General features: G+C 35.0%; 1 non-coding gene across 1 annotated transcript; it reads left to right on the top strand.

The window, feature by feature from the left end:
- Window positions 1-9,493: 9,493 nt before the first annotated feature.
- Window positions 9,494-9,565, top strand: TRNAP-AGG (transfer RNA proline (anticodon AGG)). The gene has a single exon. It is a non-coding gene; the product is annotated as a tRNA-Pro (tRNA).
- The last annotated feature ends 1,625 nt before the right edge of the window (window positions 9,566-11,190 follow it).

Here is an 11,190-nt window from a genome sequence, read left to right as displayed (position 1 = left end):
CTTACTTGAGGTCTTACAGTTTTGGTTACTTGGTACAAGTATGGTTCATACCTTGCTTGAGGTCTTACAGATATTGTTACTTGGTACAAGTATGGTTCGTGCCTTGCTTGAGGTCTTACAGATATTGTTGTTGCCTTATATAAGTCTTACGAGACTAAGGCTGCCCACTTGGGGTCTTATGGCCTCGGGTTTTGATAAGTCGATGGGGGTGGCTATTGGTGGCACTCCCCGAGTCATCGAAAATTTCCTGGCTCGGGAGCCATTTCTTGTAAACTTGGTATTACCTCATTGAGGGCTTGCGAGTTCGGAGTTTCCGACCCGGAAGTCATGTGGCTTTGAGTTTTTGACGTCAGTCCCCGAGTGTTCGGAACGTTTTCGGCTTCTGGAGACATTTTTGCAAACTTGTTGTTGCCTCATTGAGGGCTTACGAGTTTGAAGCTCCGACCCGGAGGTCATACAGCTTCGAATTTTTGACGCTGGTCCCCGCGTGTTCGGGACGTTTTTTGGCTTTGGAGCCATTTTTGTAAAAAATAGCGGACTCTTTCGAAACGCGAAATGCTTTGATCAAAAGTATTCTTCGATTACTTGGTACAAGTATACATGTTTTTGCTGTTAAGGGCTCGGTTATTCTATACGGGCATGGTTCGTTCGATCGTTTGTCCCGATATATCATTTTCGTATCGAGACCCCATTTAGTGCATCTTAGCTTCTCCGAAGAGGTGTTCCTCCAGGGGGGATGCACCCTAGTATTAGAGGTTGATTGAAAAGAAGCCATGAATACTTGTTGAGTTTTCCTTAGGTAGCATATAGATGTTGCCTCGTTAAAAACCTTGCCGGTAAAACCTTTCTTGGGATAAAAACCTGATCGAAGGAAAAGAGTGCAACGTATGCTTTTGGAACTTAAGGCCTTCGAGTTGGAAAGAATTTCGGCCATTTCGATCGAATACCTACACTTAAGTTATTACAAAATTTAGACAAAAAAGGGAGACGATCATACCTTAGCCTTGATATGTTTCAGTCGCTTATTGCGAGGACACGGTACTGTCATTTGCTTCGTTCGGTCAGTATTAGCCGAGAATGTAGCTTGTTATCGCTATTTTATTGTTTTCTTATCCTTTGGCTCCTTTGGTGGTGGAGGTATTGGTATCGGTGCCACATCATGCACCTCGAACATTTCTTTTGTTGCATGTTGCTCCCCGTAGACGGTTTTTATCCCATCCTTTGTCAGAAATTTCATCATTTGATGGAGGGTGGATGGTACTGCTCTCATGCAGTGTATCCACGGCCTCCCGAACAAGGCGTTGTATCTTATGTCTCCTTCGTTGACATGGAATTTGGCATTTTGGGTTGCGCCGGCCACGTTGACTGGGAAGGTGATTTCCCCTTTCGTTATTTCGCTTGCCATGTTGAACCCGTTGAGGACTCGAGAGGTGGGTATGATTTGGTCAAGCAGTCCAAGCTGCTCTACCACCCTCAACCTGATAATATTAGCCGAGTTACCTGGATCCACAAGTACACGTTTAATTTGAAATGTATTCACAAGAAAATAGATTACCAGTGCGTCGTTATGAGGCTGAGACAAGGTCTCGATGTCCTCGTCGCTGAATGTGAGAGCATCTTCGGGTATGTAACCTCGAGTTCGCTATTCTTTGGTGATGGATATTTTTGTTCTTCTGATCATGGGTTCTTGTGGAGCATCGATGCCTCCTAAGATCATGTGGATGACATGTTGTGGCTCATCCGTTTCGTTCTTCTCGGTCACCTCTCTTTCTCGGAACTGATTTTTAGCTCGGTCGCTGAGGAATTCTCAGCTTTGTGTGCCTATCGAATCCAGATTTGTTAACAAGTCCCCGAGGATTCTGGCCCCGGTCCATCCTCCGGTCATTGCGGGGTATGTTGCGCCTTGGGGAGTTTCTTCTGTCTTCAGTGTACGATTATTATCTCTCTTTATTCAACTTTGACTCCTTTTCCGGAAGCCTGCTAGAATATACCGAGCCCGAGGGGGCTCCTAGTTGGTCGTCTTCGACCCTGATCTTTGATTGGTATCAGTTGTGTACGTCTGACCAAGTCATGGCAGGATATTCGACTAAGTTCTGCTTCAGTTGCTTCGAATCTATCGAGCTTCGCTCGTTCAAACCTTGAGTGAAGGCCTGCACCACCCAGCCGTCGGATACCGGTGGTAGTTCCATTCATTCTATTTGAAAGTGAGATACAAATTCTCACAACATCTCGTTCTCCCTTTGCTTGAATTTGAAGACGTCAAATTTCCTTGTAGCTACTTTGATGGCATTAACATGTGCCTTTATGAAAGATTCTGCCAGCATGGCAAATGAATCTATCGAGTTTGGGGCCAGGTTGTGGTACCACATCATTTCCCCTTTTGAAAGCGCCTCTCCAAACTTTTTCAGTAGGACAGACTCGATCTCGTCGTCTTTTAGGTCGTTTCCCTTCACTGCATAAGTGTAAGCAGTGACATGTTTGTTGGGTCCGAGATTCTGTTGTACTTTGGAAGGTTGGGCATTCTAAACTTCTTTGGAATGGGTTTCGGGGCCGCTTCCTATGGGAATGGCTTTTGTACAAACTTTTTTGAATCTACGCCTTTCAAAATCTGGGGTACGCCCGGAATTTGATCAATCATAGAATTTTAGGTCTCTACCTTCTTGTTGTTGGCTTCTATCTTCTTACCGCCCGACTCAATCCTCTTTGTGAGGTCCTCGAGCATCTTTATGATGGCGGGGTCGACTGACAACCCATTGTTGCTTGATCTTTCTGGTACCTGCTCGGCTCGGGAGTCGTTTCTCGAGCTACCGTGCTGGGAGTCTTTTGGTGGCTTTGCAACTGAGCAATCTCCAGTTGTTGTCCTTGTAACATTTCGAAGATGACGTGAAGGCAAACCCCTTGTTCTTCCGGAGCCGAGGTTTTTTGTGTTTCTTGTTGATCTTCCTGATGTATGCTCCTATTGGTGTGGGAGCTTATTTCGACGTGTTGAGCATTGCACGAGACCACGTCCACGTGAATTGGTTTTGGTGCATTCTCAGGGTTTCGTGGTGGTACACCAATACCTGGATAATCCACACCATTCTCTCCATGGTCCTCAAGATTGTTGTTTTCACGTGCATTTACCGAGTTAGATATTTTGACCTGAGATCAAAGATCTTGGACAAGAAAAAGTATAAGAGGTAACTTGCGTTATGTAGTAAACCAGCAAGAAAATAATCACTATTATTTTTAGCCCCACGGTGGGCGCCAAACTTTACCTTGAAAATGGTAATTACAATTAAATTTGATTTTGTGGTTCTAAAAATACGTGATATATTTTTATATTAGTTGTTTAGGCAATATATGCTAAGTAAGCGATTAGAAAATGAGATAAGAGCTTGTAGATAGTATAATGACTAAACCGAAGGGCTGAAAATCGGGGCCTCGAGCTGACGTATACGGACCTCGAGGTTGAGCCAGATGCTCGGCTAAGGGCGATCGAGGGAAGATTAACAGTTATGAGAGCTATGATTGCGACTCTTTATGATCAATAACAAACAATAAACGAAGAACAATTAATGAGGTATAATGAATGTAAATAAAGCAATAAATGTAAGCAATAGAGCCAAATAGAGAGTATGTTTTAGTGAGAGAGCAGAAAGAATATTTTTGTATTGAATGAAGTATATTGCGTCTCTACAAAATGATAAGGAACCCTTTTATAGATCAGGGGAGTCCTCGTATGGTACAAGTGCATTTATTACAAAGATATGAGATTGATACAGCTATTCAATGCCTCGGTACGGGCCCACATCAGCTTGTCAACTTCCATCAAGTGCCTAGGGAACTCCCTTTTTTTCTATGGAAGTCGTCGATCTAGATTGTCTCTGAGCTAAGCGTTTTGGAAACTCTACGAGATCACACCTCGGGCCCTACCTCGGGTTTTAGGAGGCGCATCTTCGGAGCCCCGAAATGGCCATAAAATCGGTCCCTCGGATTTTACCGTATACAGATACATAATATCTCTTTTTGCAATAAATTATCCTTTTATTAAATACACAAGAACCTAAGATATTATATTTTCTCATGTTCGGTGAAAAACTTAATATCTCTTCTCATGGGTGGAGTTGGTATCACTAGTACCCAAAGATAAAACTCTTTTTCTAGTTAAGAACCTCCACCACTAATGTAGATTTATCAAGGATAATTTTCACATGGTACATTAAGTAGATTTTAATAACTCAAATAAATAGACCATTGTATGGATCCTACTTATTAATATAGTGCTCAATCCATGAATAGATACAATTCACATGTACAAATTTATTAAGAATATTTCATGAGTTCAAATAAACAAACCACTATAGTGGTAACTATTTATTACTCACAAAATTTTCAATTTACGAGTGAAGATACATGTAGCTCATAAAATTATTTTATGGCAGATTATGGACCACAGCTTAAAAGCCATGCCAATAATATAAAACGCATACAAAATACCGTCATATTACACTTAATTACAACCTCCAACCAGAGAACAAAATATTTTATCGAAAATTCAAGACTAGTAATCACGTAGGGCATGAAAACATACACTAAAATTTGAGATTTTTTTTTATGCACAAATATGTCAAACGCTCCAATCATTAGTCATCCAGGATATCAAACAGAGAATTTCACTTTCTTACAAAATAATTATATCACCACACAATATCAATTATACCTTGTAAGACCTAGTCAATAAAATCCTACACCTCTATTATTGAATTTAATTCAACAACATGTCTATTTACTAATAGCCAATGTGTAAACCTATTATATCACCAGTATTTAATCATGGATACCATGGGGAGTCACCCCCACCACCATTGAATTAAAAACGAATTAAAATTATTAAAATATAATTCCAGAAAATAGAAAACATCCAAAACACAGTCCAAACAATCTCAAAATACCTAAAAATACCATGATTCACTGCTAAAGAGTGAGTTTTTCTCACCACGTCGTTGCTGATGGACCCACCACTCAATCGGAGTCCGTCAAGTTTGCTGACCTCCGAAAATACTATCAATTCGGTCAAAATAAGGTTTCGCTTTTTTTTCTAGGGTTTACCCAAAAAAAATCAGATAATCTTAATCAAATATTAATAAAAAAACAGATATCTCATGATTACAAGAATAATTCAAAAATTTTACACGGTTAATTTACAAAACAGCAGTGCAGTTTTTCAGAAAATAACATATACATGTAATTCAAAAACGCACATAAACACAATATTCTTGTTTCATGAAAAACCTTAGTTATCTAATTAGATTAGAGTGGGCTCTGATACCAATTGATGGATTATAATAAGCAGCGGAAGCAATCCCAGTATCAAAATCATATGTAATCTAGACAACTTGCATAAACGGAATTTCACGGGTTACCTCTTGAAGCATGAACAAAACTTCTCTATCACGTGAACCTCCAATTCTACAGCAGCTCAATGAAATCTTAGCCACCCGCACGATCACGATCTCCGAACGTTCAACGGTCTTCTACTGTGTTACCCAAATAATACCCGGAAATAGTAATTTCGTATGGGCGAAATTTCTAGGAAAATAGGATGAAAACTTCGGCCTCCTTTTTGTCCCCTCATCTAGGTGGAAAACCTTATGTATTTATAGCATACGTTTTAAGGGTTAAAATCCTTTTCCAAAACCTGTTAGGTTTTCTTTTCCACCGGAAAAAGGATTCCTTTATTTCCTATTATTTAGGCACAACAGAGACCATAGAATTTAATTAACAAGGCCTCTAATTATGGAATTAATTTATAATTTTTGAAATTAATATCCATCATAATTAATTACGAATTATTCTACTAAAAATCTGTAATTGCACTCCTTATTCAATTTTGAAATTCATCCATTAAATTTTATTTAGCTCTCCATGTTAAGATTCAGGTACTAATCAATTAAATTAAATTACTGACGATTTAATTTATTGATTATTTCCTTTAGACTTTCGCTTAACTTATTTCATGTGTCGGATATAAAATTCACCGGCCGGGTTTACACATGAAAACTTATAAGCTTTCATAAAGGTATATCATCAATCTCTAAACCGAGACATGGATTTCATCAACTAACTATTATTTCGCTAATGTACATTATTATTATCCAATTTACCAGGCATATTGACCCACGAAAGAATCTCGCCTTTTAATAAATCAAAACAATAATAATGTACACAGCTAATAATAATTATATCAAGATTAAGAGTATAAGTACATTTAATGGCTAGAGAGTTTATTTATTTAAGTCAGTATAAAATATTTATCTCTACTTGGTCCGTTCAATACATACAAAACAAGAAGCTGGAATTAAACCATTCTCATAATCAAGATAAATTATATTTAATCTTGTGCTACAATCATTCCTGATGGTTTGTCCAATTCCATCATTAGATTGTGAACTCAAACTTTATACTTATAAGAACCGATGATTTAATCTTTCGTGTATAAGCTAAACTCTATACACTAAATCATCTACTATATAAGCAAAGGACACAGACTAATATATGATTTATTTAAAATTTTATTAAAACTGAATAAACCATTGTTTCATAATAAATACTATATATATATATATCTAAACCAAACCCATGATTAATAGTATAAATCCCAATATAATTAAACGATAAATTGAGGTGAGAAGATATAACCTTGGTAAAGTGATAAAAGAGTATATAGATAACGTAAATCATGTGTTCATAATAAGTTTGATATAAATAATAGGGTGTGATAATTTTTTCCTAGAAAATGGCTCATGGGGTATCATTGCCATTTAACCACTACAAAGACGATTACCGAGAACAAAAAGAAATGCATTAAATTATTTCACCAGTAAAGAGAAGTGTGCTTTTGAGATCTGTACTTTTTAAAATGTGAGTAGGTGTGGAATCACGAGAAAGCAAAAGATGAATGATTTTGGCTGGTCATGGGTTTTAACTTGCATCTCCGGGCAACTAATTAATTTAATTCAGGATATAAGCTAGCGTAAATACCTTTCACATTATCAACAAACTTTAACATATGATAAAATAAGGTTTCTCTTAATGCACTTCGATTTATATGGTTAAAAGAAAAATAGAATATAATTCTATATTAAAAGCGCGAAAACCCTATTAAAATGTCATTCGCTCTTTTTACCTCTTTAGAATATATTTCACATTGGATAACATTGTAATTGTAAATTAATTATTTTTTTAATATTTAAAATTTTCAAATCAACTAAAATGTTCCTTATTTGCAATAATGCAGAGTCTGTAATATTTAGGAACTTAATTCACCTAAGGAAGTTATATTGTTAACTTTTTTTTATCCTAATTAGACTATCCAAGACAAGCGCATGAATCATCATTCTTTCTTTCTAATCTCTTTTAGTACTAAAAATAATAATGATAATAATAATTACATAACAAAAACATCGATCAATATTTAACAAATCACTAATAAAATATTTAGGTGGTTGACAAGAGTCAAGTACATTAATGAATTTACAAACACAAAAATTCAAAAAGTGAAATATAAAAAAAAAAATTACTCTTTGATAATATAATTATAATTAATTATTTAAAATTAGTTGAGTTAATATAAAGAATTTGAATTAATCAAAAATAATTAGTTCCTTTACTCATCCAAACAAACAATTAAAACTTTGAATTAAAAAATTAACAAGAATTAATTTAATTATTTTTTATATTCATCATATAAGTAAATTATTTTCAAATTGAAAAATCTTATAGGATACATAAATTTATTTTGATATGAATAACATTAGCATATGGCAAATTTGGTTATCATTGTATTAAGAGTCAAATTCGTAAAAATAGAAACTTGAAGCAATAAGGAGGAAACAATAGAATACAAACTATATTCTAAAGGAATTGTCATTATTTATTATTATTATTATTATTATTATTATTATTATTATTATTATTTTACAAATATCAACTCCCTTTATGTTCTATATTAAATTATTTGCTATAAAAAAATATAAGTCGTTTAGACTTTATGTTTCACATTATCAAGTTTTTCTATGAACATAACATCAATCTCTTCATTCCCAATTGGCAGAGATTTTCTTTAAATTTATTTTAATTGACAAATCTTTGTTGATAATGGTATTTAAATTTTTTTTTGAAGTCTTCAGAAACTACAATAAGACATTTAGAAACTTTTGTAAAAAGAATTATTTCTTTATTGAGTCGGCTAAATAAAATAGTTAGTAGTCACCATTTTCAAGAACTTATATATATATTTTTTAATTTTTATTTTAAAGGTCAAACACATTATTTATTATTTTTTGCAATTTTTTAAAATAGTATATTTTATTGATATAGGATACACGCGCAAAGCGCGTAACCTAAGACTAGTATGATAAAATAAGGTTTCTGTTGGTGATCTATTTGTAATTAGTTTATTCTATAAGTGCTTTTGACACAATAAGTGCATGGAAATTCTGTTCTTTTTTTGAGAAAAATGTCATAGGTCATTGCCCTCTAGCTATTTCCTAGCTTCATAATAATCTTTTTCTACAAATGGTGTTGAAGAATTTTAATGATTAAACAACGTAACTATTCGCTTCATCTATTATGTTGTGATAAAAATATGAACAGAATAGAGTTATAGCTAGAGCATCACATTATACGACAAAATAATTAGCCTCTAATCTGTTAATCAGCATAGTATTATTTCGCCAGGACATTATCAAATACAATTAAAGTTGGCTCTAATCCATTCTCGTTAACCAACAAATTAGAGGAGGAGGAAATTTTACGAGGAATTTTCAGAAATTACTATTTTTTAGTGGCTATTAATTTTCTATCGCTACCATATATATAATTACTTCCTATAACTACTATTCAGTTGTTACGTTAGTGTATTCGCGCTATTGCATTCATGAATATAGCAGCAAAAAGCGCCTAAAAATCAGGTAGTCTAATTGTACGCGCATGTATTCACGCAATGTATTCATAAATACAGCAGCAAAAAGAGCCAAAAATCAGGGCAGTCCAGCTGTACACGCATGTATTCACATGTATTCGCGCTGCTGTATTCTTGAATAACAGTAAAAAGCGCCTAAAATTAGGGCAGTCCAGCTGTACGTGCATGTATTCACATGTATTCGCGCCATGTATTTATGAATACAGTAACGACAATCACCTTAAAAATAGGTATGTCCAGCTGTCTAAGAGAGAGGAAAACCATAAATAGCGTATTTCATGCCTCAATGGTAGTATATACCATAAATACTTATTTTGCTATAAAATATAAAAGATAGCTATAGAAAATAATATTTTAAAATAATTTTAATTTATAATAAATAAGGTGTATACCTTTGATAGAGGAGGTAAAATTTCCAAATTTTATCTTAGGATCTTTATAAAAAAAACCGGGAGGGTTATCATAAAATGTACTTGAGCAGCAACAAATTCCTATAAATAAAGAAAGATTCTATTTTTAATACAAGCTGGGCATTTGGTCTAGTGGTATGATTCTCGCTTAGGGTGCGAGAGGTCCCGAGTTCAATTCTCGGAATGCCCCTTTCTCTTTTGAGTGTTTCACTATTTCCTGTGCAACAATTTTTTTTTTTTCAAATATTGATTGCTCAAACCATCCATCCACAAAAGGCTGAGATCTACTAGATTTGCAAATTACATGCTAATGGAAAATAATGAATGTTCATGATTTCCCAGTAAACCATTTATTATCCGATTATCCTTCTACTTACCTGATTTATAAATCATAACAAAATAATATACTTCCTCCGTTCACTTTTATTTGTCCACTATTTTAAAAATAGATTTTCACTTTTACTTGTCCACTTTTGCATATTAAGAGAAAAATAATTTTTTTTCTGTTTTGTCCTTAGCATTAATTACTTATTCCAAATCATTTTCCAAATCTATAAAGACAATACACCAATTAATATGGGCATTATGGTAAATTATATAGTTTATTTATTATTTCTTAAGGGATGTACAAAGTCAATAGTGGACTACTAAAAGTGAACGAATAAAGTAATTGATTATCAAAGGTTGACAAACTTATGAAAGAAGCACGTGAATGTTGAACATAATATAGGAGATGCGAAAAACAGAAAAATGCCTTCAAGCAAATGCTCATCTTTTCTGGGTTCATTTGCAATTCAAAGCTTTAATACATCGATTTAATATTTGTCTCTATCTTTTTCCAACTTTGTTTACACTAAAATTCAAGTAACAATTAAATTTGTATTGTGATTTTAAGGATATGTGATTTAATTCAATGCCTATTAAATAGATAAATCAAAGAATAAATTAAATCAAACCAGTGTGTGAACTAAATCTCGACCTCAATCTGTGATAATCTCGAGGTATGATAACGGGAATAACAAATGATAAGACAACTCTGTTGAATAGTAAGTGAAATAACAAAAGAATAATGTGCATGTATTTTCTTATCAGTGAACAATGAAAAGTACAAATGAGTGGGATCCCCCTTTATATAATAGGGGAGTCCTAAATAAGGTACACTTCTAATTATAGTAGGAAATCCTATTTGACAACTGTTTAACCGCCAAAGACCAATCCGTTTCGGAATTCACGCTATGATCTTCGGTCCATTGCGGATATTTCGCCCTTTCCGTTACTGATCATACGGGCATCATCTCGAAGCACGCCTTCTTCTGACCTCGGTAAGTATTATCGACCTCGACCTTGGAAAGGAACTTTGACCCCAAGCTCGGCATCCTGGTCTTCCGATGTGGTATCACTTTTTCCATCGAGGGACGAAATCGGGTAGCCCCGATTTTCACCATATACAGATATTCCCCTCGTTTCGTAGAATAAAATGATAAGAAACGACTTGAGCCTCGATTTTCTGGAGGCCCCAATAATGACATCATCACCGTGACGTAAGCGCTCAAGGTGATCAAAACGTCTCGTCGGTTCGGCTCCCCAAAACATTAAATGCTTGCCAGTGACGGTCGGCCACTAGCGCCACCGAACCGTCACCGTGAACCTATAAATACATGTTTTCCATTTGAATCAAAACTTTACTTTTATATTCACCAATTTTTCTAAGCCTCTTCCTCTCTCCATCTCTTCTCTTCCACCGTCCGTTAATTCGATCTTTTAGGACCAAAAATACCAAACTCCACCTCTTTCTGCTTCATCTCAACTGAATCA

The sequence above is a fragment of the Nicotiana sylvestris genome, chromosome 2, assembly GCF_000393655.2.
Source record: "Nicotiana sylvestris chromosome 2, ASM39365v2, whole genome shotgun sequence".
Taxonomy (NCBI): domain Eukaryota; kingdom Viridiplantae; phylum Streptophyta; class Magnoliopsida; order Solanales; family Solanaceae; genus Nicotiana; species Nicotiana sylvestris.
Note: the sequence above shows the minus strand (reverse complement) of the source record. Positions and strands in the feature narration are given on the sequence as shown.